Source organism: Hyla sarda, chromosome 1 (genome assembly GCF_029499605.1).
Source record: "Hyla sarda isolate aHylSar1 chromosome 1, aHylSar1.hap1, whole genome shotgun sequence".
NCBI lineage: Eukaryota > Metazoa > Chordata > Amphibia > Anura > Hylidae > Hyla > Hyla sarda.
Window position 1 is genome coordinate 256,709,180 of NC_079189.1, and position 20,895 is coordinate 256,730,074.

The 20,895-nt window shown below is 50.8% G+C and overlaps 11 pseudogenes; all 11 read left to right on the forward strand.

Moving 5' to 3' along the window:
- Positions 1-299: 299 nt before the first annotated feature.
- On the forward strand, positions 300-419 carry LOC130353047 (5S ribosomal RNA; annotated as a pseudogene).
- Positions 420-2,287: 1,868 nt separating this feature from the next.
- On the forward strand, positions 2,288-2,407 carry LOC130352380 (5S ribosomal RNA; annotated as a pseudogene).
- Positions 2,408-6,299: 3,892 nt separating this feature from the next.
- Positions 6,300-6,419, forward strand: LOC130319556 (5S ribosomal RNA; annotated as a pseudogene).
- A 2,467-nt stretch (positions 6,420-8,886) lies between these two features.
- Positions 8,887-9,006, forward strand: LOC130333192 (5S ribosomal RNA; annotated as a pseudogene).
- Positions 9,007-10,688: 1,682 nt separating this feature from the next.
- On the forward strand, positions 10,689-10,808 carry LOC130319564 (5S ribosomal RNA; annotated as a pseudogene).
- An 883-nt stretch (positions 10,809-11,691) lies between these two features.
- On the forward strand, positions 11,692-11,811 carry LOC130346941 (5S ribosomal RNA; annotated as a pseudogene).
- A 665-nt stretch (positions 11,812-12,476) lies between these two features.
- Positions 12,477-12,596, forward strand: LOC130352981 (5S ribosomal RNA; annotated as a pseudogene).
- Positions 12,597-14,700: 2,104 nt separating this feature from the next.
- Positions 14,701-14,820, forward strand: LOC130316977 (5S ribosomal RNA; annotated as a pseudogene).
- Positions 14,821-16,503: 1,683 nt separating this feature from the next.
- On the forward strand, positions 16,504-16,623 carry LOC130333203 (5S ribosomal RNA; annotated as a pseudogene).
- An 866-nt stretch (positions 16,624-17,489) lies between these two features.
- On the forward strand, positions 17,490-17,609 carry LOC130352533 (5S ribosomal RNA; annotated as a pseudogene).
- Positions 17,610-20,292: 2,683 nt separating this feature from the next.
- On the forward strand, positions 20,293-20,412 carry LOC130349126 (5S ribosomal RNA; annotated as a pseudogene).
- The last annotated feature ends 483 nt before the right edge of the window (positions 20,413-20,895 follow it).

Below are 20,895 nucleotides of genomic sequence, written 5' to 3' on the forward strand. Positions count from 1 at the left end.
AATCTCAGGTGTTGTTCACATTTTGCTCTGTAGCTCTGTAGACATTTTGCTCCGATTCCGAAAAGGATTTATTGATGCTTAAATCCACAATATACAGGGTGTGAAACCGTCTACGGCTATCCTAAGCTGAATGCGCCTGTTCTTGTCAGATCGCAGACTGCTGCCCGGCAAATACGGGCATGGGAGACTGGCTGGCAATCCAAGGTGCTATTGACATTTTGATCTGTTGCAGCCTTCCTCTCCGATTAAAAAAAAGTATTTATTGATGCTTAAATCCACAGTATACAAGGCATGAAGATGTCAACGGCCATCCTAAGCTGAACGTGCCTGCTCTCGTCAGATCGCAGACTGCTACCCAGCTTAGGGCCCGGTAAGTACTGGCATGGGAGACTGGCTGGGAATCCCGGCTGCCGTTGACATTTTGCTCTGTTGCCGCCTTCCGTTCCGATTCCGAAAAGGATTTATTGATGCCTAAATGCACAGTATAAAGGGCGAGAAGCTGTCAACGGCCATCCTAAGCTGAACGCGCCTGCTCTCATCAGATCGCAGACTGGTACAGATCTAAGGGCCCGGTAAGTACCGGCATGGGACACTGGCTGGGAATCCCGGTTGCCGTTGACATTTTGCCCTGTTGCCGCCTTCCGTTCCGATTCCGAAAAGGATTTATTGATGATTAAATGCACAGTATACAAAGTGTGAAGCTGTCAACGGCCATCCTAAGCTGAACGCGCCTGCTCTCGTCAGATCGCAGACTGCTTCCCAGCTTAGGGCCTGGTAGGTACCAGCATTGGAAACTGGCTGGGAATCCCGGGTGCAGTTGACACTTTAATCTGTTGCCGCCTTCCGCTCCGATTCGGAAAAGGATTTATTGATGCTTAAATGCACAGTATAAAGGGCGTGAAGCTGTCAACGGCCATCCTAAGCTGAACGCGCCTGCCCTCGTCAGATCGCAGACTGCTACCCAGCTTAGGGCCCGTTAAGTACCAGCATGGGAGACTGGCTGGGAATCCCGGGTGCAGTTGACATTTTGCTCTGTTTCTGCTCCGATTCCGAAAATTATTTATTGATGCTTAAATCCACAGTATACAAAGTGTGAAGCTGTCAACGGCCTTCCTAAGCTAAACGCGCCTGCTCTCGTCAGATCGCAGACTGCTACCCAGCTTAGGGCCCGGTAAGTACCAGCATGGGAGACTGGCTGGGAATCCCAGGTGTTGTTGACATTTTGCTCTGTAGCCGCCTTCCGCTCCGATTTGGAAAAGGATTTATTGATGCTTAAATCCACAGTATACAGGGTGTGAAGCCGTCTACGGCTATTCTAAGCTGAATGTGCCTGTTCTTGTCAGATCGCAGACTTTTACCCAGCTTAGGGCCCGGTAAGTACCAGCATGGGAGACTGGCTGGGAATCTCAGGTGTTGTTGACATTTTGCTCTGTAGCTCTGTAGACATTTTGCTCCGATTCCGAAACGGATTTATTGATGCTTAAATCCACAATATACAGGGTGTGAAGCCGTCTACGGCTATCCTAAGCTGAATGTGCCTGTTCTTGTCAGATCGCAGACTGCTGCCCGGCAAGTACGGGCATGGTAGACTGGCTGGCAATCCAAGGTGCTATTGACATTTTGCTCTGTTGCCGCCTTCCTCTCCGATTCCGAAAAGGATTTATTGATGCTTAAATGCACAGTATAAAAAGCAAGAAGCTTTCAATGGCCATCCTAAGCTGAACGCGCCTGCTCTCGTCAGATCGCAGACTGCTTCCCAGCTTCGGGCCTGGTAAGTACCAGCATGGGAGACTGGCTGGGAATCCCGGGTGCAGTTGACATTTTGCTCTGTTTCTGCTCCGATTCCGAAAATTATTTATTGATGCTTAAATCCACAGTACACAAAGTGTGAAGCTGTCAACGGCCATCCTAAGCTGAACGCGCCTGCTCTCGTCAGATCGCAGACTTCTACCCAGCTTAGGGCCTGGTAAGTACCAGCATGGGAGACTGGCTGGGAATCCCGGGTGCAGTTGACATTTTAATCTGTAGCCGCCTTCCGCTCCGATTCGGAAAAGGATTTATTGATGCTTAAATCCACAATATACAGGGTGTGAAGCCGTCTACGGCTATCCTAAGCTGAATGTGCCTGTTCTTGTCAGATCGCAGACTGCTGCCAGGCAAGTACGGGCATGGGAGACTGGCTGGCAATCCAAGGTGCTATTGACATTTTGCTCTGTTGCCGCCTTCCTCTCCGATTCCGAAAAGGATTTATTGATGCTTAAATGCACAGTATAAAAAGCTTGAAGCTGTCAATGGCCATCCTAAGCTGAACGCGCCTGCTCTCGTCAGATCGCAGACTGCTAACCAGCTTAGGGCCCGGTAAGTACCAGCATGGGAGACTGGCTGGGAATCCCGGGTGCCGTTGACTTTTTGCTCTATTGCTGCTTTCCGCTCCGATTCCGAAAAGAATTTATTGATGCTTAAATCCACAGTATACAAGGTGTGAAGCTGTCGACAGCCATCCTAAGCTTAACGCGCCTGCTCTTGTCAGATCGCAGACTGGTACAGATCTTAGGGCCCGGTAAGTACCGGCATGGGACACTGGCTCGGAATCCCGGCTGCCGTTGACATTTTGCTCTGTTGCCGCCTTCCTTTTCCGATTCCGAAAAGGATTTATTGATGCTTAAATGCACAGTATAAAGGGCAAGAAGCTGTCAACGGCCATCCTAAGCTGAACGTGCCTGCTCTCGTCAGATCGCAGACTGCTACCCAGCTTAGGGCTCGGAAAGTACCAGCATGGGAGACTGGCTGGGAATCCCAGGTGTCGTTGACATTTTGCTCTGTTGCCGCCTTACGCTCCGATTCCGAAAAGGATTTATTGATGCTTAAATCCACAGTATACAGGGTGTGAAGATGTCTACGGCCATCCTAAGCTGAATGCGCCTGTTCTCGTGAGATCGCAGACTGCTACCCAGCTTCGGGCCTGGTAAGTACCAGCATGGGAGACTGGCTGGGAATCCCGGGTGGAGTTGACATTTTGCTCTGTTTCTGCTACGAGTCCGAAAATTATTTATTGATGCTTAAATCCACAGTATATAAAGTGTGAAGCTGTCAATGGCCATCCTAAGCTGAACGCGCCTGCTCTCGTCAGATCGCAGACTTCTACCCAGCTTAGGGCCTGGTAAGTACCAGCATGGGAGACTGGCTGGGAATCCCGGGTGCAGTTGACATTTTGCTCTGTTGCCGCCTTCCGTTCCGATTCCGAAAAGGATTTATTGATGCTTAAATGCACAGTATAAAAAGCATGAAGCTGTCAATGGCCATCCTAAGCTGAACGCGCCTGCTCTCGTCAGATTGCAGACTGCTACCCAGCTTAGGGCCCGGTAAGTACTGGCATGGGAGACTGGCTGGGAATACCGGTTGCCATTGACATTTTGCTCTATTGCTGCCTTCAGCTCCGATTCCGAAAAGAATTTATTGATGCTTAAATCCACAGTATACAAGGTGTGAAGCTGTCAACGGCCATCCTAAGCTTAACGCGCCTGCTCTCGTCAGATCGCAGACTGGTACAGATCTTAGGGCCCGGTAAGTACCGGCATGGGACACTGGCTGGGAATCCCGGCTGCCGTTGACATTTTGCTCTGTTGCCGCCTTCCGTTCCGATTCCGAAAAGGATTTATTGATGCTTAAATGCACAGTATACAAAGTGTGAACGTGTCAACGGCCATCCTAAGCTGAATGCGCCTGCTCTCGTCAGATCGCAGACTGATACCCAGCTTAGGGCCTGGTAAGTACCAGCATGGGAGACTGGCTGGGAATCCCGGGTGCAGTTGACATTTTAATCTGTTGCCGCCTTCCGCTCCGATTCGGAAAAGGATTTATTGATGCTTAAATGCACAGTATAAAGGGCGTGAAGCTGTCAACGGCCATCCTAAGCTGAACGCGCCTGCTCTCGCCAGATCGCAGACTGCTACCCAGCTTAGGGCCCGGTAGGTACCAGCATGGGATACTGGCTGGGAATCCCAGGTGTTGTTGACATTTTGCTCTGTAGCCGCCTTCCGCTCCGATTCCGAAAAGGATTTATTGATGCTTAAATCCACAGTATACAGGGTGTGAAGCCGTCTACGGCTATCCTAAGCTGAATGTGCCTGTTCTTGTCAGATCGCAGACTGCTGCCCGGCAAGTACGGGCATGGGAGACTGGCTGGCAATCCAAGGTGCTATTGACATTTTGCTCTGTTGCCGCCTTCCTCTCCGATTCCGAAAAGGATTTATTGATGCTTAAATGCACAGTATAAAAAGCATGAAGCTGTCAATGGCTGTCCTAAGCTGAACGTGCCTGCTCTCGTCAGATCGCAGACTGCTACCCAGCTTAGGGCCCGGTAAGTACTGGCATGGGAGACTGGCTGGGAATCCCGGGTGCGGTTGACATTTTGCTCTATTGCTGCCTTCCGCTCCGATTCCGAAAATAATTTATTGATGCTTAAATCCACAGTATACAAGGTGTGAAGCTGTCGACGGCCATCCGAAGCTTAACGCGCCTGCTCTTGTCAGATCGCAGACTGGTACAGATCTTTGGGCCCGGTAAGTACCGGCATGGGACACTGGCTGGGAATCCTGGCTGCCGTTGACATTTTGCTCTGTTGCCGCCTTCCGTTTCCGATTCCGAAAAGGATTTATTGATGCTTAAATGCACAGTATAAAGGGCGAGAAACTGTCAACGGGCATCCTAAGCTGAACGTGCCTGCTCTCGTCAGATCGCAGACTGCTACCCAGCTTAGGGCCCGGTAAGTACCAGCATGGGAGACTGGCTGGGAATCCCAGGTGTCGTTGACGTTTTGCTCTGTTGCCGCCTTACGCTCCGATTCCCAAAAGGATTTATTGATGCTTAAATCCACAGTATACAGGGTGTGAAGATGTCTACGGCCATCCTAAGCTGAATGCGCCTGCTCTCGTCAGATCGCAGACTGCTACCCAGCTTCGGGCCTGATAAGTACCAGCATGGGAGACTGGCTGGGAATCCCGGGTGCAGTTGACATTTTGCTCTGTTTCTGCTCCGATTCCGAAAATTATTTATTGATGCTTAAATCCACAGTATACACAGTGTGAAGCTGTCAACGGCCATCCTAAGCTTAACGCGCCTGCTCTCGTCAGATCGCAGACTGGTACAGATCTTAGGGCCCGGTAAGTACCGGCATGGGACACTGGCTGGGAATCCCGGCTGCCGTTGACATTTTGCTCTGTTGCCGCCTTCCGTTTCCGATTCCGAAAAGGATTTATTGATGCTTAAATGCACAGTATAAAGGGCGAGAAGCTGTCAACGGCCATCCTAAGCTGAACGTGCCTCCACTCGTCAGATCGCAGACTGCTATCCAGCTTAGGGCCTGGTAAGTACCAGCAGGGGAGACTGGCTGGGAATCCCGGGTGTCGTTGACATTTTGCTCTGTTGCCGCCTTCCGTTCCGATTCCGAAAAGGATTTATTGATGCTTAAATGCACAGTATAAAAATCATGAAGTTGTCAATGGCCATCCTAAGCTGAACGCGCCTGCTCTCGTCAGATCGCAGACTGCTACCCAGCTTAGGGCCTGGTAAGTACTGGCATGGGACACTGGCTGGGAATCTCGGCTGCCGTTGACATTTTGCTCTGTTGCCGCCTTCCGTTCAGATTCCGAAAAGGATTTATTGATGCCTAAATGCACAGTATAAAGGGTGAGAAGCTGTCAACGGCCATCCTAAGCTGAACGCGCCTGCTCTCGTCAGATTGCAGACTGCTACCCAGCTTAGGGCCCAGTAAGTACCGGCATGGGAGACTGGCTGGGAATCCCGGGTGCAGTTGACATTTTGCTCTGTTGCCGCCTTCCGCTCCGATTCCGAAAAAGGATTTATTGATGCTTAAATGCGCAGTATAAAAATCACGAAGCTGTCAATGGCCATCCTAAGCTGAACACGCCTGCTCTTGTCACATCGCAGACTGCTAAGCAGCTTAGGGCCCGGTAAGTACTGGCATGAGAGACTGGCTGGGAATCCCGGTTGACATTTTGCTCTTATGCCGCCTTCAGTTCCGATTCCGAAAAGGATTTATTGATGCTTAAATGCACAGTATACAAAGTGTGAAGCTGTCAACGGCCATCCTAAGCTGAACGCGCCTGCTCTCGTCAGATCGCAGACTGCTACCCAGCTTAGGGCCTGGTAAGTACTAGCATGGGAGACTGGCTTGGAATCCCGGGTGCAGTTGACATTTTAATCTGTTGCTGCCTTCCGCTCCGATTCGGAAAAGGATTTATTGATGGTTAAATGCACAGTATAAAGGGCGTGAAGCTGTCAACGGCCATCCTAAGCTGAACGCGCCTGCTCTCGTCAGATCGCAGACTGCTACCCAGCTTAGGGCCCGGTAAGTACCAGCATGGGAGACTGGCTGGGAATCCCAGGTGTTGTTGACATTTTGCTCTGTAGCCGCCTTCCGCTCCGATTCCGAAAAGGATTTATTGATGCTTAAATCCACAGTATACAGGGTGTGAAGCCGTCTACGGCTATCCTAAGCTGAATGTGCCTGTTCTTGTCAGATCGCAGACTGCTGCCCGGCAAGTACGGGCATGGGAGACTGGCTGGCAATCCAAGGTGCTATTGACATTTTGCTCTGTTACCGCCTTCCTCTCCGATTCCGAAAAGGATTTATTGATGCTTAAATGCACAGTATAAAAAGCATGAAGCTGTCAATGGCAATCCTAAGCTGAACGCGCCTGCTCTCGTCAGATTGCAGACTGCTACCCAGCTTAGGGCCCGGTAAGTTCTGGCATGGGAGACTGGCTGGGAATACCGGTTGCCATTGCCATTTTGCTCTATTGCTGCCTTCCGCTCCGATTCCGAAAAGAATTTATTGATGCTTAAATCCACAGTATACAAGGTGTGAAGCTGTCAACGGCCATCCTAAGCTTAACGCGCCTGCTCTCGTCAGATCGCAGACTGGTACAGATCTTAGGGCCCGGTAAGTACCGGCATGGGACACTGGCTGGGAATCCCGGCTGCCGTTGACATTTTGCTCTGTTGCCGCCTTCCGTTCCGATTCCGAAAAGGATTTATTGATGCTTAAATGCACAGTATACAAAGTGTGAACGTGTCAACGGCCATCCTAAGCTGAATGCGCCTGCTCTCGTCAGATCGCAGACTCATACCCAGCTTAGGGCCTGGTAAGTACCAGCATGGGAGACTGGCTGGGAATCCCGGGTGCAGTTGACATTTTAATCTGTTGCCGCCTTCCGCTCCGATTCGGAAAAGGATTTATTGATGCTTAAATGCACAGTATAAAGGGCAAGAAGCTGTCAACGGCCATCCTAAGCTGAACGTGCCTGCTCTCGTCAGATCGCAGACTGCTACCCAGCTTAGGGCTCGGAAAGTACCAGCATGGGAGACTGGCTGGGAATCCCAGGTGTCGTTGACATTTTGCTCTGTTGCCGCCTTACGCTCCGATTCCGAAAAGGATTTATTGATGCTTAAATCCACAGTATACAGGGTGTGAAGATGTCTACGGCCATCCTAAGCTGAATGCGCCTGTTCTCGTCAGATCGCAGACTGCTACCCAGCTTCGGGCCTGGTAAGTACCAGCATGGGAGACTGGCTGGGAATCCCGGGTGGAGTTGACATTTTGCTCTGTTTCTGCTACGAGTCCGAAAATTATTTATTGATGCTTAAATCCACAGTATACAAAGTGTGAAGCTGTCAATGGCCATCCTAAGCTGAACGCGCCTGCTCTCGTCAGATCGCAGACTTCTACCCAGCTTAGGGCCTGGTATGTACCAGCATGGCTGGGAATCCCGGGTGCAGTTGACATTTTAATCTTTTGCCGCCTTCCGCTCCGATTCGGAAAAGGATTTATTGATGCTTAAATCCACAATACACAGGGTGTGAAGCTGTCAACGGCCATCCTAAGCCTGAACGTGCCTGCTCTCCTCAGATCACAGACTGCTGCCCGGCAGTTACCGGCATGGGAGACTGGCTGGCAATACAAGGTGCCATTGACATTTTGCTCTGTTGCCACCTTCCTCTCCGATTAATAAAAATATTTATTGATGCTTAAATCCACAATATACAAGGCGTGAAGATGTCAACGGCCATCCTAAGCTGAACGCGCCTGCTCTCGTCAGATCGCAGACCGCTACCCAGCTTAGGACCCAGTAAGTACCGGCATGGGAGACTGGCTGGGAATCCGGGTGCAGTTGACATTTTGCTCTGTTGCCGCCTTCCGTTCCGATTCCGAAAAGGATTTATTGATGCTTAAATGCACAGTATAAAAAGCATGAAGCTGTCAATGGCCATCCTAAGCTGAACGCGCCTGCTCTCGTCAGATTGCAGACTGCTACCCAGCTTAGGGCCCGGTAAGTACTGGCATGGGAGACTGGCTGGGAATACCGGTTGCCATTGACATTTTGCTCTATTGCTGCCTTCCGCTCCGATTCCGAAAAGAATTTATTGATGCTTAAATCCACAGTATACAAGGTGTGAAGCTGTCAACGGCCATCCTAAGCCTAACGCGCCTGCTCTCGTCAGATCGCAGACTGGTACAGATCTTAGGGCCCGGTAAGTACCGGCATGGGACACTGGCTGGGAATCCCGGCTGCGGTTGACATTTTGCTCTGTTGCCGCCTTCCGTTCCGATTCCGAAAAGGATTTATTGATGCTTAAATGCACAGTATACAAAGTGTGAACCTGTCAACGGCCATCCTAAGCTGAATGCGCCTGCTCTCGTCAGATTGCAGACTGATACCCAGCTTAGGGCCTGGTAAGTACCAGCATGGGAGACTGGCTGGGAATCCCGGGTGCAGTTGACATTTTAATCTGTTGCCGCCTTCCGCTCCGATTCGGAAAAGGATTTATTGATGCTTAAATGCACAGTATAAAGTGCGTGACGCTGTCAACGGCCATCCTAAGCTGAACGCGCCTGCTCTCGTCAGATCGCAGACTGCTACCCAGCTTAGGGCCCGGTAGGTACCAGCATAGGAGACTGGCTGGGAATCCCAGGTGTTGTTGACATTTTGCTCTGTAGCCGCCTTCCGCTCCGATTCCGAAAAGGATTTATTGATGCTTAAATCCACAGTATACAGGATGTGAAGCCGTCTACGGCTATCCTAAGCTGAATATGCCTGTTCTTGTCAGATCGCAGACTGCTGCCCGGCAAGTACGGGCATGGGAGACTGGCTGGCAATCCAAGGTGCTATTGACATTTTGCTCTGTTGCCGCCTTCCTCTCCGATTCCGAAAAGGATTTATTGATGCTTAAATGCACAGTATAAAAAGCATGAAGCTGTCAATGGCTGTTCTAAGCTGAACGTGCCTGCTCTCGTCAGATCGCAGACTGCTACCCAGCTTAGGGCCTGGTAAGTACTGGCATGGGAGACTGGCTGGGAATCCCGGGTGCGGTTGACATTTTGCTCTATTGCTGCCTTCCGCTCCGATTCCGAAAATAATTTATTGATGCTTAAATCCACAGTATACAAGGTGTGAAGCTGTCGACGGCCATCCTAAGCTTAACGCGCCTGCTCTTGTCAGATCGCAGACTGGTACAGATCTTAGGGCCCGGTAAGTACCGACATGGGACACTGGCTGGGAATCCCGGCTGCCGATGACATTTTGCTCTGTTGCCGCCTTCCGTTTCCGATTCCGAAAAGGATTTATTGATGCTTAAATGCACAGTATAAAGGGCGAGAAGCTGTCAACGGCCATCCTAAGCTGAACGTGCCTGCACTCATCAGATCGCAGACTGCTATCCAGCTTAGGGCCTGGTAAGTAACAGCAGGGGAGACTGGCTGGGAATCCCGGGTGTCGTTGACATTTTGCTCTGTTGCCGCCTTCCGTTCCGATTCCGAAAAGGATTTATTGATGCTTAAATGCACAGTATAAAAATCATGAAGCTGTCAATGACCATCCTAAGCTGAACGCGCCTGCTCTCGTCAGATCGCAGACTGCTACCCAGCTTCGGGCCTAGTAAGTACTGGCATGGGACACTGGCTGGGAATCTCGGCTGCCGTTGACATTTTGCTCTGTTGCCGCCTTCCGTTCAGATTCCGAAAAGGATTTATTGATGCCTAAATGCACAGTATAAAGGGTGAGAAGCTGTCAACGGCCATCCTAAGCTGAACGCGCCTGCTCTCGTCAGATTGCAGACTGCTACCCAGCTTAGGGCCCAGTAAGTACCGGCATGGGAGACTGGCTGGGAATCCCGGGTGCAGTTGACATTTTGCTCTGTTGCCGCCTACCGCTCCGATTCCGAAAAAGGATTTATTGATGCTTAAATGCGCAGTATAAAAATCACGAAGCTGTCAATGGCCATCCTAAGCTGAACACGCCTGCTCTTGTCACATCGCAGACTGCTAAGCAGCTTAGGGCCCGGTAAGTACTGGCATGAGAGACTGGCTGGGAATCCCGGTTGACATTTTGCTCTTATGCCGCCTTCAGTTCCGATTCCGAAAAGGATTTATTGATGCTTAAATGCACAGTATACAAAGTGTGAAGCTGTCAACGGCCATCCTAAGCTGAACGCGCCTGCTCTCGTCAGATCGCAGACTGCTACCCAGCTTAGGGCCTGGTAAGTACTAGCATGGGAAACTGGCTTGGAATCCCGGGTGCAGTTGACATTTTAATCTGTTGCTGCCTTCCGCTCCGATTCGGAAAAGGATTTATTGATGGTTAAATGCACAGTATAAAGGGCGTGAAGCTGTCAACGGCCATCCTAAGCTGAACGCGCCTGCTCTCGTCAGATCGCAGACTGCTACCCAGCTTAGGGCCCGGTAAGTACCAGCATGGGAGACTGGCTGGGAATCCCAGGTGTTGTTGACATTTTGCTCTGTAGCCGCCTTCCGCTCCGATTCCGAAAAGGATTTATTGATGCTTAAATCCACAGTATACAGGGTGTGAAGCCGTCTACGGCTATCCTAAGCTGAATGTGCCTGTTCTTGTCAGATCGCAGACTGCTGCCCGGCAAGTACAGGCATGGGAGACTGGCTGGCAATCCAAGGTGCTATTGACATTTTGCTCTGTTACCGCCTTCCCCTCCGATTCCGAAAAGGATTTATTGATGCTTAAATGCACAGTATAAAAAGCATGAAGCTGTCAATGGCCATCCTAAGCTGAACGCGCCTGCTCTCGTCAGATTGCAGACTGCTACCCAGCTTAGGGCCCGGTAAGTACTGGCATGGGAGACTGGCTGGGAATACCGGTTGCCATTGACATTTTGCTCTATTGCTGCCTTCCGCTCCGATTCCGAAAAGAATTTATTGATGCTTAAATCCACAGTATACAAGGTGTGAAGCTGTCAACGGCCATCCTAAGCTTAACGCGCCTGCTCTCGTCAGATCGCAGACTGGTACAGATCTTAGGGCCCGGTAAGTACCGGCATGGGACACTGGCTGGGAATCCCGGCTGCCGTTGACATTTTGCTCTGTTGCCGCCTTCCGTTCCGTTCCGATTCCGAAAAGGATTTATTGATGCTTAAATGCACAGTATACAAAGTGTGAACGTGTCAACGGCCATCCTAAGCTGAATGCGCCTGCTCTCGTCAGATCGCAGACTGATACCCAGCTTAGGGCCTGGTAAGTACCAGCATGGGAGACTGGCTGGGAATCCCGGGTGCAGTTGACATTTTAATCTGTTGCCGCCTTCCGCTCTGATTCGGAAAAGGATTTATTGATGCTTAAATGCACAGTATAAAGGGCGTGAAGCTGTCAACGGCCATCCTAAGCTGAACGCGCCTGCTCTCGTCAGATCGCAGACTGCTACCCAGCTTAGGGCCTGGTAGGTACCAGCATGGGAGACTGGCTGGGAATCCCAGGTGTTGTTGACATTTTGCTCTGTAGCCGCCTTCCGCTCCGATTCCGAAAAGGATTTATTGATGCTTAAATCCACAGTATACAGGGTGTGAAGCCGTCTACGGCTATCCTAAGCTGAATGTGCCTGTTCTTGTCAGATCGCAGACTGCTGCCCGGCAAGTACGGGCATGGGAGACTGGCTGGCAATCCAAGGTGCTATTGACATTTTGCTCTGTTGCCGCCTTCCTCTCCGATTCCGAAAAGGATTTATTGATGCTTAAATGCACAGTATAAAAAGCATGAAGCTGTCAATAGCTGTCCTAAGCTGAACGTGCCTGCTCTCGTCAGATCGCAGACTGCTACCCAGCTTAGGGCCCGGTAAGTACTGGCATGGGAGACTGGCTGGGAATCCCGGGTGCGGTTGACATTTTGCTCTATTGCTGCCTTCCGCTCCGATTCCGAAAATAATTTATTGATGCTTAAATCCACAGTATACAAGGTGTGAAGCCGTCTACGGCTATCCTAAGCTGAATGTGCCTGTTCTTGTCAGATCGCAGACTGCTGCCCGGCAAGTACGGGCATGGGAGACTGGCTGGCAATCCAAGGTGCTATTGACATTTTGCTCTGTTGCTGCCTTACTCTCCGATTCCAAAAAAGGATTTATTGATGCTTAAATGCACAGTATAAAAAGCATGAAGCTGTCAATGGCTGTCCTAAGCTGAACGCGCCTGCTCTCGTCAGATCGCAGACTGCTACCCAGCTTAGGGCCTGGTAAGTACTGGCATGGGAGACTGGCTGGGAATCCCGGGTGCCGTTGACATTTTGCTCTATTGCTGCCTTCCGCTCCGATTCCGAAAATAATTTATTGATGCTTAAATCCACAGTATACAAGGTGTGAAGCTGTCGACGGCCATCCTAAGCTTAACGCGCCTGCTCTTGTCAGATCGCAGACTGGTACAGATCTTTGGGCCCGGTAAGTACCGGCATGGGACACTGGCTGGGAATCCCGGCTGCCGTTGACATTTTGCTCTGTTGCCGCCTTCCGTTTCCGATTCCGAAAAGGATTTATTGATGCTTAAATGCACAGTATAAAGGGCGAGAAACTGTCAACGGGCATCCTAAGCTGAACGTGCCTGCTCTCGTCAGATCGCAGACTGCTACCCAGCTTAGGGCCCGGTAAGTACCAGCATGGGAGACTGGCTGGGAATCCCAGGTGTTGTTGACCTTTTGCTCTGTTGCCGCCTTACGCTCCGATTCCGAAAAGGATTTATTGATGCTTAAATCCACAGTATACAGGGTGTGAAGATGTCTACGGCCATCCTAAGCTGAATGCGCCTGCTCTCGTCAGATCGCAGACTGCTACCCAGCTTCGGGCCTGATAAGTACCAGCATGGGAGACTGGCTGGGAATCCCGGGTGCAGTTGACATTTTGCTCTGTTTCTGCTCCGCTTCCGAAAATTATTTATTGATGCTTAAATCCACAGTATACAAAGTGTGAAGCTGTCAACGGCCATCCTAAGCTTAACGCGCCTGCTCTCGTCAGATCGCAGACTGGTACAGATCTTAGGGCCCGGTAAGTACCGGCATGGGACACTGGCTGGGAATCCCGGCTGCCGTTGACATTTTGCTCTGTTGCCGCCTTCCGTTCCGGTTCCGATTCCGAAAAGGATTTATTGATGCTTAAATGCACAGTATACAAAGTGTGAACCTGTCAACGGCCATCCTAAGCTGAATGCGCCTGTTCTCGTCAGATCGCAGACTGGTACAGATCTTAGGGCACGGTAAGTACCAGCATGGGAGACTGGCTGGGAATCCCAGGTGTCGTTGACCTTTTGCTCTGTTGCCGCCTTCCGCTCCGATTCCGAAAATAATTTATTGATGCTTAAATCCACAGTATACAAGGTGTGAAGCTGTCGACGGCCATCCTAAGCTTAACGCGCCTGCTCTTGTCAGATCGCAGACTGGTACAGATCTTAGGGCCCGGTAAGTACCGGCATGGGACACTGGCTGGGAATCCCGGCTGCCGATGACATTTTGCTCTGTTGCCGCCTTCCGTTTCCGATTCCGAAAAGGATTTATTGATGCCTAAATGCACAGTATAAAGGGCGAGAAGCTGTCAACGGCCATCCTAAGCTGAACGCGCCTGCTCTCGTCAGATTGCAGACTGCTACCCAGCTTAGGGCTCAGTAAGTACCGGCATGGCAGACTGGCTGGGAATCCCGGGTGCAGTTGACATTTTGCTCTGTTGCCGCCTTCCGCTCCGATTCCGAAAAAGGATTTATTGATGCTTAAATGCGCAGTATAAAAATCATGAAGCTGTCAATGGCCATCCTAAGCTGGACGCGCCTGCTCTCGTCACATCGCAGACTGCTACCCAGCTTAGGGCACGGTAAGTACTGGCATGGGAGACTGGCTGGGAATCCCGGTTGCCGTTGACATTTTGCTCTTATGCCGCCTTCAGTTCCGATTCCGAAAAGGATTTATTGATGCTTAAATGCACAGTATACAAAGTGTGAAGCTGTCAACGGCCATCCTAAGCTGAACGCGCCTGCTCTCGTCAGATCGCAGACTGCTACCCAGCTTAGGGCCTGGTAAGTACCAGCATGGGAGACTGGCTGGAAATCCCGGGTGCAGTTGACATTTTAATCTGTTGCTGCCTTCCGCTCCGATTCGGAAAAGGATTTATTGATGCTTAAATGCACAGTATAAAGGGCGTGAAGCTGTCAACGGCCATCCTAACCTGAACGCGCCTGCTCTCGTCAGATTGCAGACTGCTACCCAGCTTAGGGCCCGGTAAGTACCAGCATGGGAGACTGGCTGGGAATCCCAGGTGTTGTTGACATTTTGCTCTGTAGCCGCCTTCCTCTCCGATTCCGAAAAGGATTTATTGATGCTTAAATGCACAGTATAAAAAGCATGAAGCTGTCAATGGCCATCCTAAGCTGAACGCGCCTGCTCTCGTCAGATCGCAGACTGCTACCCAGCTTAGGGCCCGGTAAGTACCAGCATGGGAGACTGGCTGGGAATCCCGGGTGCCGTTGACATTTTGCTCTATTGCTGCTTTCCGCTCCGATTCCGAAAAGAATTTATTGATGCTTAAATCCACAGTATACAAGGTGTGAAGCTGTCGACGGCCATCCTAAGCTTAACGCGCCTGCTTTTGTCAGAACGCAGACTGGTACAGATCTTAGGGCCCGGTAGGTACCGGCATGGGACACTGGCTGGGAATCCCGGCTGCCGTTGACATTTTGCACTGTTGCCGCCTTCCGTTTCCAATTCCGAAAAGGAATTATTGATGCTTAAATGCACAGTATAAAGGGCAAGAAGCTGTCAACGGCCATCCTAAGCTGAACGTGCCTGCTCTCGTCAGATCGCAGACTGCTACCCAGCTTAGGGCTCGGAAAGTACCAGCATGGGAGACTGGCTGGGAATCCCAGGTGTCGTTGACATTTTGCTCTGTTGCCGCCTTACGCTCCGATTCCGAAAAGGATTTATTGATGCTTAAATCCACAGTATACAGGGTGTGAAGATGTCTACGGCCATCCTAAGCTGAATGCGCCTGTTCTCGTCAGATCGCAGACTGCTTCCCAGCTTCGGGCCTGGTAAGTACCAGCATGGGAGACTGGCTGGGAATCCCGGGTGCAGTTGACATTTTGCTCTGCTTCTGCTCCGATTCCGAAAATTATTTATTGATGCTTAAATCCACAGTATACAAAGTGTGAAGCTGTCAACGGCCATCCTAAGCTGAACGCGCCTGCTCTCGTCAGATCGCAGACTGCTACCCAGCTTAGGGCCCGTTAAGTACCAGCATGGGAGACTGGCTGGGAATCCCAGGTGGTGTTGCTCTGTTGCCGCCTTCCTCTCCGATTAATAAAAATATTTATTGATGCTTAAATCCACAATATACAAGGCGTGAAGATGTCAACGGCCATCCTAAGCTGAACGCGCCTGCTCTCGTCAGATCGCAGACCGCTACCCAGCTTAGGACCCAGTAAGTACCGGCATGGGAGACTGGCTGGGAATCCGGGTGCAGTTGACATTTTGCTCTGTTGCCGCCTTCCGTTCCGATTCCGAAAAGGATTTATTGATGCTTAAATGCACAGTATAAAAAGCATGAAGCTGTCAATGGCCATCCTAAGCTGAACGCGCCTGCTCTCGTCAGATTGCAGACTGCTACCCAGCTTAGGGCCCGGTAAGTACTGGCATGGGAGACTGGCTGGGAATACCGGTTGCCATTGACATTTTGCTCTATTGCTGCCTTCCGCTCCGATTCCGATAAGAATTTATTGATGCTTAAATCCACAGTATACAAGGTGTGAAGCTGTCAATGGCCATCCTAAGCTTAACGCGCCTGCTCTCGTCAGATCGCAGACTGGTACAGATCTTAGGGCCCGGTAAGTACCGGCATGGGACACTGGCTGGGAATCCCGGCTGCCGTTGACATTTTGCTCTGTTGCCGCCTTCCGTTCCGATTCCGAAAAGGATTTATTGATGCTTAAATGCACAGTATACAAAGTGTGAACCTGTCAACGGCCATCCTAAGCTGAATGCGCCTGCTCTCGTCAGATTGCAGACTGATACCCAGTTTAGGGCCTGGTAAGTACCAGCATGGGAGACTGGCTGGGAATCCCGGGTGCAGTTGTCATTTTAATCTGTTGCCGCCTTCCGCTCCGATTCGGAAAAGGATTTATTGATGCTTAAATGCACAGTATAAAGTGCGTGAAGCTGTCAACGGCCATCCTAAGCTGAACGCGCCTGCTCTCGTCAGATCGCAGACTGCTACCCAGCTTAGGGCCCGGTAGGTACCAGCATAGGAGACTGGCTGGGAATCCCAGGTGTTGTTGACATTTTGCTCTGTAGCCGCCTTCCGCTCCGATTCCGAAAAGGATTTATTGATGCTTAAATCCACAGTATACAGGATGTGAAGCCGTCTACGGCTATCCTAAGCTGAATATGCCTGTTCTTGTCAGATCGCAGACTGCTGCCCGGCAAGTACGGGCATGGGAGACTGGCTGGCAATCCAAGGTGCTATTGACATTTTGCTCTGTTGCCGCCTTCCTCTCCGATTCCGAAAAGGATTTATTGATGCTTAAATGCACAGTATAAAAAGCATGAAGCTGTCAATGGCTGTCCTAAGCTGAACGTGCCTGCTCTCGTTAGATCGCAAACTGCTACCCAGCTTAGGGCCCGGTAAGTACTGGCATGGGAGACTGGCTGGGAATCCCGGGTGCGGTTGACATTTTGCTCTATTGCTGCCTTTCGCTCCGATTCCGAAAATAATTTATTGATGCTTAAATCCACAGTATACAAGGTGTGAAGCTGTCGACGGCCATCCTAAGCTTAACGCGCCTGCTCTTGTCAGATCGCAGACTGGTACAGATCTTAGGGCCCGGTAAGTACCGACATGGGACACTGGCTGGGAATCCCGGCTGCCGATGACATTTTGCTCTGTTGCCGCCTTCCGTTTCCGATTCCGAAAAAGATTTATTGATGCTTAAATGCACAGTATAAAGGGCGAGAAGCTGTCAACGGCCATCCTAAGCTGAACGTGCCTGCACTCGTCAGATCGCAGACTGCTATCCAGCTTAGGGCCTGGTAAGTACCAGCAGGGGAGACTGGCTGGGAATCCCGGGTGTCGTTGACATTTTGCTCTGTTCCGATTCCGAAAAGGATTTATTGATGCTTAAATGCACAGTATAAAAATCATGAAGCTGTCAATGGCCATCCTAAGCTGAACGCGCCTGCTCTCGTCAGATCGCAGACTGCTACCCAGCTTAGGGCCTGGTAAGTACTGGCATGGGAGACTGGCTGGGAATCCCGGGTGCCGTTGACATTTTGCTCTATTGCTGCCTTCCGCTCCGATTCCGAAAAGAATTTATTGATGCTTAAATCCACAGTATACAAGGTGTGAAGCTGTCGACGGCCATCCTAAGCTTAACGCGCCTGCTCTTGTCAGATTGCAGACTGGTACAGATCTTTGGGCCGGTAAGTACCGGCATGGGACACTGGCTGGGAATCCCGGCTGCCGTTGACATTTTGCTCTGTTGCCGCCTTCCGTTTCCGATTCCGAAAAGGATTTATTGATGCTTAAATGCACAGTATAAAGGGCGAGAAGCTGTCAACGGCCATTCTAAGCTGAACGTGCCTGCTTTCGTCAGATCGCAGACTGCTACCCAGCTTAGGGCCCGGTAAGTACCAGCATGGGAGACTGGCTGGGAATCCCAGGTGCAGTTGACCTTTTGCTCTGTTGCCTCCTTACGCTTACGATTTATTGATGCTTAAATCCACAGTATACAGGGTGTGAAGATGTCTACGGCCATCCTAAGCTGAATGCGCCTGTTCTTGTCAGATCGCAGACTGTTACCCAGCTTAGGGCCTGGTAAGTACCAGCATGGGAGACTGTCTGGGAATCCCGGGTGCAGTTGACACTTTAATCTGTTGCCGCCTTCCGCTCCGATTCGGAAAAGGATTTATTGATGCTTAAATCCACAATACACAGGGTGTGAAGCTGTCAACGGCCATCCTAAGCCTGAACGTGCCTGCTCTCCTCAGATCGCAGACTGCTGCCCGGCAGTTACCGGCATGGGAGACTGGCTGGCAATCCAAGGTGCCGTTGACATTTTGCTTTGTTGCCGCCTTCCTCTTCGATTAATAAAAATATTTATTGATGCTTAAATCCACAGTATACAAGGCGTGAAGATGTCAACGGCCATCCTAAGCTGAACGCGCCTGCTCTCGTCAGATCGCAGACTGCTACCCAGCTTAGGGCCCAGTAAGTACCGGCATGGGAGACTGGCTGGGAATCCCGGGTGCAGTTGACATTATGCCCTGTTGCCGCCTTCCGTTCCGATTACGAAAAGGATTTATTGATGCTTAAATGCACAGTATAAAAAGCATGAAGCTGTCAATGGCCATCCTAAGCTGAACGCGCCTGCTCTCGTCAGATCGCAGACTGCTACCCAGCCTAGGGCCCATTAAGTAGCGGCATGGGAGACTGGCTGGGAATCCCGGGAGTAGTTGACATTTTGCTCTGTTGCCGCCTTCCGTTCCGATTCCGAAAAGGATTTATTGATGCTTAAATGCACAGTATAAAAATCATGAAGCTGTCAATGGCCATCCTAAGCTGAACGCGCCTGCTCTCGTCAGATCGCAGACTGCTACCCAGCTTAGGGCCTGGTAAGTACTGGCATGGGACACTGGCTGGGAATCCCGGCTGCCGTTGACATTTTGCTCTGTTGCCGCCTTCCGTTCCGATTCCGAAAAGGATTTAATGATGCCTAAATGCACAGTATAAAGGGCGAGAAGCTGTCAACGGCCATCCTAAGCTGAACGCGCCTGCTCTCGTCAGATTGCAGACTGCTACCCAGCTTAGGGCTCAGTAAGTACCGGCATGGGAGACTGGCTGGGAATCCCGGGTGCAGTTGACATTTTGCTCTGTTGCCGCCTTCCGCTCCGATTCCGAAAAAGGATTTATTGATGCTTAAATGCGCAGTATAAAAATCATGAAGCTGTCAATGGCCATCCTAAGCTGAACGCGCCTGCTCTTGTCACATCGCAGACTGCTACCCAGCTTAGGGCCCGGTAAGTACCGACATGGGACACTGGCTGGAAATCCCGGCTGCCGATGACATTTTGCTCTGTTGCCGCCTTCCGTTTCCGATTCCGAAAAGGATTTATTGATGCTTAAATGCACAGTATAAAGGGCGAGAAGCTGTCAACGGCCATCCTAAGCTGAACGTGCCTGCACTCGTCAGATCGCAGACTGCTATCCAGCTTAGGGCCTGGTAAGTACCAGCAGGGGAGACTGGCTGGGAATCCCGGGTGTCGTTGACATTTTGCTCTGTTGCCGCCTTCCGTTCCGATTCCGAAAAGGATTTATTGATGCTTAAATGCACAGTATAAAAATCATGAAGCTGTCAATGGCCATCCTAAGCTGAACGCGCCTGCTCTCGTCAGATCGCAGACTGCTACCCAGCTTAGGGCCTGGTAAGTACTGGCATGGGACACTGGCTGGGAATCTCGGCTGCCGTTGACATTTTGCTCTGTTGCCGCCTTCCGTTCCGATTCCGAAAAGGATTTATTGATGCCTAAATGCACAGTATAATGGGCGAGAAGCTGTCAACGGCCATCCTAAGCTGAACGCGCCTGCTCTCGTCAGATTGTAGACTGCTACCCAGCTTAGGGCCCAGTAAGTACCGGCATGGGAGACTGGCTGGGAATCCCGGGTGCAGTTGACATTTTGCTCTGTTGCCGCCTTCCGCTCCGATTCCGAAAAAGGATTTATTGATGCTTAAATGCGCAGTATAAAAATCACGAAGCTGTCAATGGCCATCCTAAGCTGAACACGCCTGCTCTTGTCACATCGCAGACTGCTAAGCAGCTTAGGGCCCGGTAAGTACTGGCATGGGAGACTGGCTGGGAATCCCGGTTGACATTTTGCTCTTATGCCGCCTTCAGTTCCGATTCCGAAAAGGATTTATTGATGCTTAAATGCACAGTATACAAAGTGTGAAGCTGTCAACGGCCATCCTAAGCTGAACGCGCCTGCTCTCGTCAGATCGCAGACTGCTACCCAGCTTAGGGCCTGGTAAGTACCAGCATGGGAGACTGGCTGGGAATCCCGGGTGCAGTTGACATTTTAATCTGTTGCTGCCTTCCGCTCCGATTCGGAAAAGGATTTATTGATGCTTAAATGCACAGTATAAAGGGCGTGAAGCTGTCAACGGCCATCCTAAGCTGAACGCGCCTGCTCTCGTCAAATCGCAGACTGCTACCCAGCTTATGGCCCGGTAAGTACCAGCATGGGAGACTGGCTGGGAATCCCAGGTGTTGTTGACATTTTGCTCTGTAGCCGCCTTCCGCTCCGATTCCGAAAAGGATTTATTGATGCCTAAATGCACAGTATAAAGGGCGAGAAGCTGTCAACGGCCATCCTAAGCTGAACGCGCCTGCTCTCGTCAGATTGCAGACTGCTACCCAGCTTAGGGCTCAGTAAGTACCGGCATGGGAGACTGGCTGGGAATCCCGGGTGCAGTTGACATTTTGCTCTGTTGCCGCCTTCCGCTCCGATTCCGAAAAAGGATTTATTGATGCTTAAATGCGCAGTATGAAAATCATGA